This window comes from Scyliorhinus torazame, chromosome 18 (assembly GCF_047496885.1).
Source record: "Scyliorhinus torazame isolate Kashiwa2021f chromosome 18, sScyTor2.1, whole genome shotgun sequence".
Taxonomy (NCBI): domain Eukaryota; kingdom Metazoa; phylum Chordata; class Chondrichthyes; order Carcharhiniformes; family Scyliorhinidae; genus Scyliorhinus; species Scyliorhinus torazame.
The window spans coordinates 12,066,989-12,073,422 of NC_092724.1; the positions used below are offsets into that span (position 1 = coordinate 12,066,989).

At 48.0% G+C, this 6,434-nt stretch overlaps 1 non-coding gene across 1 annotated transcript; it reads left to right on the plus strand.

Annotated features, from left to right (window-relative positions):
• The first annotated feature begins 4,507 nt into the window (after nt 1–4,507).
• Nucleotides 4,508–4,618, plus strand: LOC140395806 (U6 spliceosomal RNA). The gene has a single exon (XR_011936320.1). It is a non-coding gene; the product is annotated as a U6 spliceosomal RNA (small nuclear RNA).
• Nucleotides 4,619–6,434: the final 1,816 nt, after the last annotated feature.

The window sequence follows — 6,434 nt, forward strand, 5'->3', positions numbered from 1 at the left end:
GGGCCCCGGACTAATTTACAAATTGATTCCATCGGTCCCCTACCCACCCGGCACGGTGGTTCCAAACACACCTGGTCGTCATTGACACTTTTTGGAAGTGGGTCAAGGCCTTTGCCACTCTGACCTAAACGGCCAAGGACACGGCAGATATCCTCACGCAGCAAACCTTCGCTCGGTGGGGTCTCCCTCGCAGTGTAGATTCGGGCGAATGCACTCTGTTCACCGCTCAGGTGCTGCAGCGGGTAATGAGGTTATTTGGAATCCAACAAAAATTCCACATTGCGTATCATCCTCAATCCAGCGGGATACTGGAGAGGATCGACCGCACCCTCAATGAGATGATCCCCAAGACCGTGCAGCAGGACAACCATACCCTGGAACAAAGCCCTGACATTTGGCGTCATGACGGTGCGGAACTCAGATTCCAGTTCCAACCGGTTCACCAACCCACGTGCTCAGACACGGCGACCTATGGGAGGGAGTGAGCTCCTGCTTGTGCTGGACCTATCTGAACCCGAGCTCCCAGCTCCGAGGCATGAGGTCGCAGTTAAACCACTACTGTAGAACCTTCAGACTGCAGAACTGACCGCAGCTGTTAAAATGGGGAAAAGAAGGAAACAAAGTGAGGTACACATTGATGGCGAGGCGAACTCCATCGCGTATGAATTTTGGCAGAAGGTAATTTTCCAAGTCTCCCAGCCCGACATGTTTCTGTCCCCCAGATACGCGGGACCCGACCCAGTGGCAGATAAGGCGGGACCATCCGTTTACCGGGTGCTGACGGATTCTGGGAAAGCCGATTGGTACCTCTCACAGATGAGGAGGAATTTCTTCAGCCAGAGGGTGGTGAATCTGTGGAACTCTTTGCCGCAGAAGGCTGTGGAGGCCAAATCATTGTGTCTTTAAGACAGAGATAGATAGGTTCTTGATCAATTAGGGGATCAAATGTTATGGGGAGAAGGCAGGAGAATGGGGATGAGAAAAATATCAACCATGATTGAATGGCGGAGCAGACTCGATGGGCCGAGTGGCCTAATTCTGCTCCTCGGTCGTATGGTTTTATGTGAACCAAATGAAGGCATTCGGTTCCCAAAGTAACTATCACAGTACCATCTCACTCGAGAACGACCCTGACCCCCAACCCTGGGGTCCGGACCCTGCAGCCTTTTTCCAGACCCACCCATACAAACCCCCGCCGCAAGGCTCCGTCATGGAGGAAAAGAAAAGGAGTCGCAATTAAACTGCGTATTCTCGAAGGCAGCTAGCACCGGAATCTCCGGAAGCGCCTGGTTTGGCATTCCGACCAGGAGCCAGTGGAGAGCAGGTTCCTGGTAGTCAGAGCCTGCCCACCTGAAACGGAATTCAGAGACTCTGCCATCCCCAATTGTAAATAAATATACAGTGTTCACTTTGACTGTGTAAAATTTAGGCCCTACGACTGACCCCTTGGCCCCTTACATTCCACCACATTTCACTCTTCCAAGAAGGCAGCCTCCACAGGGCTCGATTTAAAAGATCCAATAGCTAAATCCTAGAATGTCAGTGTTTGGACAGTGATACGACAGAACTGAAATTCACGACCGCAGAAATGACTGAATCTGTCACTACAGAACCGTCAGCACCAACAGAGACAGAAACTGAGTTGGTTTCACAAGATGCTCCACCAATAAGTGAACAGAAAGACACCAATCTCAAAGAGTCAAAATCTTGAATGTCGGATAGTACCTAAACGAGACAGATATCCGCCAATGAGACTGTCTTTCTGATGTATATATGTATAAATAACATGATGATGTAATGTCATGAATATTATGTGGTTTATGTGTTTGAAGGAAAGTCATAGAATCATAGAATTCACAGATCATAAAGTTTACAGTGCAGAAGGAGACCAGTCGGCCCATCGAGTCTGCACCTGCCCTTGGAAAGAACACCCTGCCTAAGCTCACACCTCCACCCTATCCCCACACCTCCACCCTATCCCTGTAACCCCACCTAACCTTTTTTGGATACTAAGGGCAATTTATCATAGCCAATCCACCTAACCTGCACATCTTTGGACTGTGGGAGGAAACCGGAGCACCCGGAGGAAACCCACGCAGACACGGGGAGAACGTGCAGACTCGGCACAGACAGTGACCCAAGCCGGGAATTGAACCTGGGACCCTGCTAACCACTGTGCTACCTGATGTGTTGAGTAAGTTGGTTCAACGTTGACTGCAACTGGATGCTGTGAAAGTAGAAACAGGCTTCTGACACAGGAGATGGTCCAACGCGGTTTTATTGAACTTCCTGATTGCTGTACATAGTCTGCTGTGGGTTGACACTCTATCAATCTAACTGATAACCTCCTACTGGCTTGACCAGACTAACTCTCTACCTCATGGTGATAGTGCTCACTGGCTTGTGCACTCTTACTATCTCAGTAGATGTGTCCTGGAGAGAGAGGGAGAGTCTTAATGCCCTGTGTGCTTTATAGTGGTGGTGTCCTGTCTGGTGATTGGTTGTTATGTGTCGTGTGTGTTCATTGGTTATCCTGTGTGTCAATCACTGCCTGTCTGCATCTCATTATATACATGAGTGGATATTATGACACTACTGTGCTCCCCATCATTGACAGAAAAGGAGTAAAGAGGGAGGGGTTTTATGTATTCAAATAACGCTATTGGCTGGTGAAATGTCACGTGATGCTCAGTGATGTCAGCGGAGCGTTTCGCGGGTTTTTTGGGGAGTTCACCATATTGTCCTATAGAGGCAACATCTCTTAATAAACTCTGCGCTATGTTTTGACAAACTTATTTTCTCTTTGAGGCTAACAACAAATACACAAAAGCCAGGTAAGTAGACCCCATTGGTTTTCTTGTCTCATAAAGACTCCGACCTCGAGATAGTCTTAATGTATCAGGGAATAATATAATGGCCTTATTGGAGCCGACCTCAATTATTTATTGTCACAAGCAGGCTTACATTAACACTGCAGTGAAGTTACTGTGAAAAGCCACTAGTTCCAACATTCCGGCGCCTGTTCGGGCACACTGAGGGAGAATTCAGAACGTCCAATTCACCTAACAAGCACGTGTTTCGGGACTTGCGGGAGGAAACCGGAGCACCCGGAGGAAACCCACGCAGACACGGGGAGAACGTACAGACCGGAAGCAATGGCAGTGCCTCAGGAATTCGAGCTGCTATTGGAGATACCTTCACATGGTGACGTGAGTGCTGAGGGAAACTGGCTGGTACATGAATCGCGGACACTACAAAACTATTGGCAATGTTCTCATTTTCTTCTAAAAATATGTAAGGCAGGTCAATCAGCCTTTTGATAGCTACAGCAGCATGTCTTAGTGAAAGGTTTCCTGGTAAATCAATGCAGTGTTTGGGATAAAGGCTTGTGAGTTCTATTGGAGATGTTAACTTGCTTCCAGTGCATGTTTTCCCTTCGGACTTATCGATCTCTTCTTGGGTTTGCTGACAATTGAACAGTGAGGAAAGGAACACTTCCCCCTTTGAGGTTGCCAACCTCTGGAATCTCCAGATTATTTTCTTGGCTGGTGCTGTGAGTAAAGAAGAAATCCCAGAGAAGAATTACTGAAAAGAACCATCTGGTGGTTAATACTCTTTGTTTATTAGTTGTAAAAAATATTGGAGATGTCAGTAAAAGGATGGGCCAGAATGGTTGGGCACAGGAGACCCTGCAATGAACCTCCAAGAACACATTTAATTGGAGTTGGCAACCCAAAGCCCAAACATCACCTGGTATAACAGGGCCCGATTTATAGTAAATGTCCCTTAGCGACAGAAGAGAATCACCTTCTATCGCGATAACTTTTAGCCATCTCCTCTACCCTTCTGCGGCATCCCTGATATCAATCTAACGCCCATCAGTGATGCCACCCCACCAGAAGCTGGGTTGGGAGCACCCAATCTGATTGCAATCTGGGCTGTATTTGAACTCAAGAGCTTCAGAGGGGTAAAGCCAGTGTCAAAATTCACCACGCCACCCATCGCCCTGTTTTTGCCAGACAGTACACAAAAAAAAGAAAGACCAGAGGCTTTCACAATGCCGGTGTGTCTCAAAGGGCTGTGCAGCTAACAATGTCCGATTAAAGTGCCGTCACTGAAGACGCAACAGGAGCCAATTTGCGCACAGCATAGTCCCAAACCATAATGCGGTTATGACCAGATATTCTGTGTCAGAGATGTTGACTGAGGGACAGGCATTACCCAGGGCACCACGGCTTAGCTTCCCTATTTCATCTTGTATTCCGCCTCCAGATGTTTGTTTAAGGTTTGCCTGTTCACTAAGAATGGTATCAGAGACTATTAGTTGTAAAAAACATTCTTGTTTATTTACAGATCTATACACATCTCGGTACCCTCCACCAGGGTGTAATTCTATTTACCGCCAGATCTCCGTCTCCTAATCAGGTGACATTACATCATTGGTTACATCATTGGTTACATCAGTATCTGGTGCTTCTGATGTTAACCCTTTACTCTCCATCCCCTGGTCTTCTTTGGCAGCACTTCCAAACACCTGGAACGATACAGAGAAGATGAACATGGCCCCTGTGCAAGGATGACACGCAAATTTGTGTGGGTAGCACGGCAGCACAATGGTTAGCACTATTGTTTCACAGCTCCAGGGTCCCAGGTTCGATTCCTGGCTTGGGTCACTGTCTGAGCGGAGTCTGCACGTTCTCCCTGTGTCTGCGTGGGTTTCCTCCAGGTGCTCCTGTTTCCTTCCACAAGTCCCGAAAGACGTGCTTGTTAGGTGAACTGGACATTCTGAATTCTCCCTCTGTGTACCCGAACAGGTGCCGGAGTGTGGCGACTAGGGGATTTTCACAGTAACTTCATTGCAGTGTTAATGTAAGTCTATGTGTGACACTAATAAACATTATTATTATTTTATTCTTTGAAAGTCGTGCCATGGGATTCATTACTGTTGCCTAAGAGGACGGGCAGGGCCTCAATTTAACATTGCACCCAAAGACAGCTGGGCTGGGTTCTCCATCCCTTCTCACTGGCGGGATTTTCCGGTTCCACCGAGGTCGGCCCCCACTGCCGGCTACTCGACGACGGGACGGGCGAGCCATGCAAGACGCCATTGTCTTCGGCGAGGCTGGTAGATCCCGCTAACGGCCAATGACGAGCCGCCTCAACTGCAGGGAAATGTGCCGCGGGAGTGGCTTTAATTCCGGCTTTAATTTTGGACAGGAGCAGCAGACCCTCATTTCTGTACTGGAGCCCAGATTCCGTCCACAGGTCTCTGGAGTGGGACATGAACCAAAGATGGAAATGCCGCTAACTACGCCACGTTGGACACGATGATCTGGATTTTTTTTTTAGCCAACCCCGGGCTCTGGAACAGAAGCAGGTGGCCTGTGTGCCAGTTCCACGGCTGTCTTCCGCCCTGAGACATTTCACCGCAAGCAGCAGGAAACCAGCCCATCCGGTTAGTGGCCAATAAAGGCCTGTTGTCGAAGGCCGACTTTGATCTTTCAGTCAGCCTGCAGGTCTTCACAGATGGGCAGGGGACAACTGGGGTGGCCTCCTGGCTCCAGATCCAGGGAGCGGTGCTGCTGGAGGTTTAGAGGCCCTCCCAGCCTGTGTGGCTTTAGCTACAGCTGCAGGCCACACTGTCTCCCGAGCTCCCCTCCCCCGTAACCCCAATACTTTTGAGTTGCTGACTATTAACATCAGAATCAGAAATCCTGAACCGTTCAGTTCAGATTGTGTTGCTGTGATTTACATACCAAAGTGTAATATGGTAGTTAGTGACAGCGGTGTTAGTTTAATACAATCCCTCAATTGATAAATGTAATAATCTATTACTCCACGTAATTAGGTTGCCCTATTTTTCTTGTCTAGTTTCTTATTTTGTTTTAATGAAGTGTCAGATCTGTGTGAACTGGGTGTCTGTGCTCAGTGTATAATGACAGGGTGTCTGATGATTCCTTATAAAATTTAAAATGCATTCAGTTCACATTCATTTGTGTCTCATTTTCTGACTGAGTGAGAATCCTGCTTTCTTGGTCCGAGCATTGTCTGTATTAGATGAAGGGGCAATGAGGATATTTGAGCATTCGTCACTCCAGGCCCTGTGGCAGGCTGACTGGGCCCGAGGTCCTGGAATACCCCTTCAGAACCTCCCCACCTTTCTTTCCCCATTTAAGATGCCCCTTTTGAGTCCCATCGCATTGGCCAAAGCTTCAGTCACTTGTCCTAATGTCTCGTGCCACTTCGTGTCAAATTCTGTTTGTTAGCCATTCCTGTGAAGCCCCTTGGCACACTTTGCTGCATTAACTGTGCTATCTAAATGCAAATTAATGTTGTTGTCTATTAGCCTGTTGGTTGAATGGCCTTTTCCCCTTTTCTCAATCGAGAGCGGAATGCCCAAAGCGACACATGGCTGAAAAGAGAAGGAGAAGGGG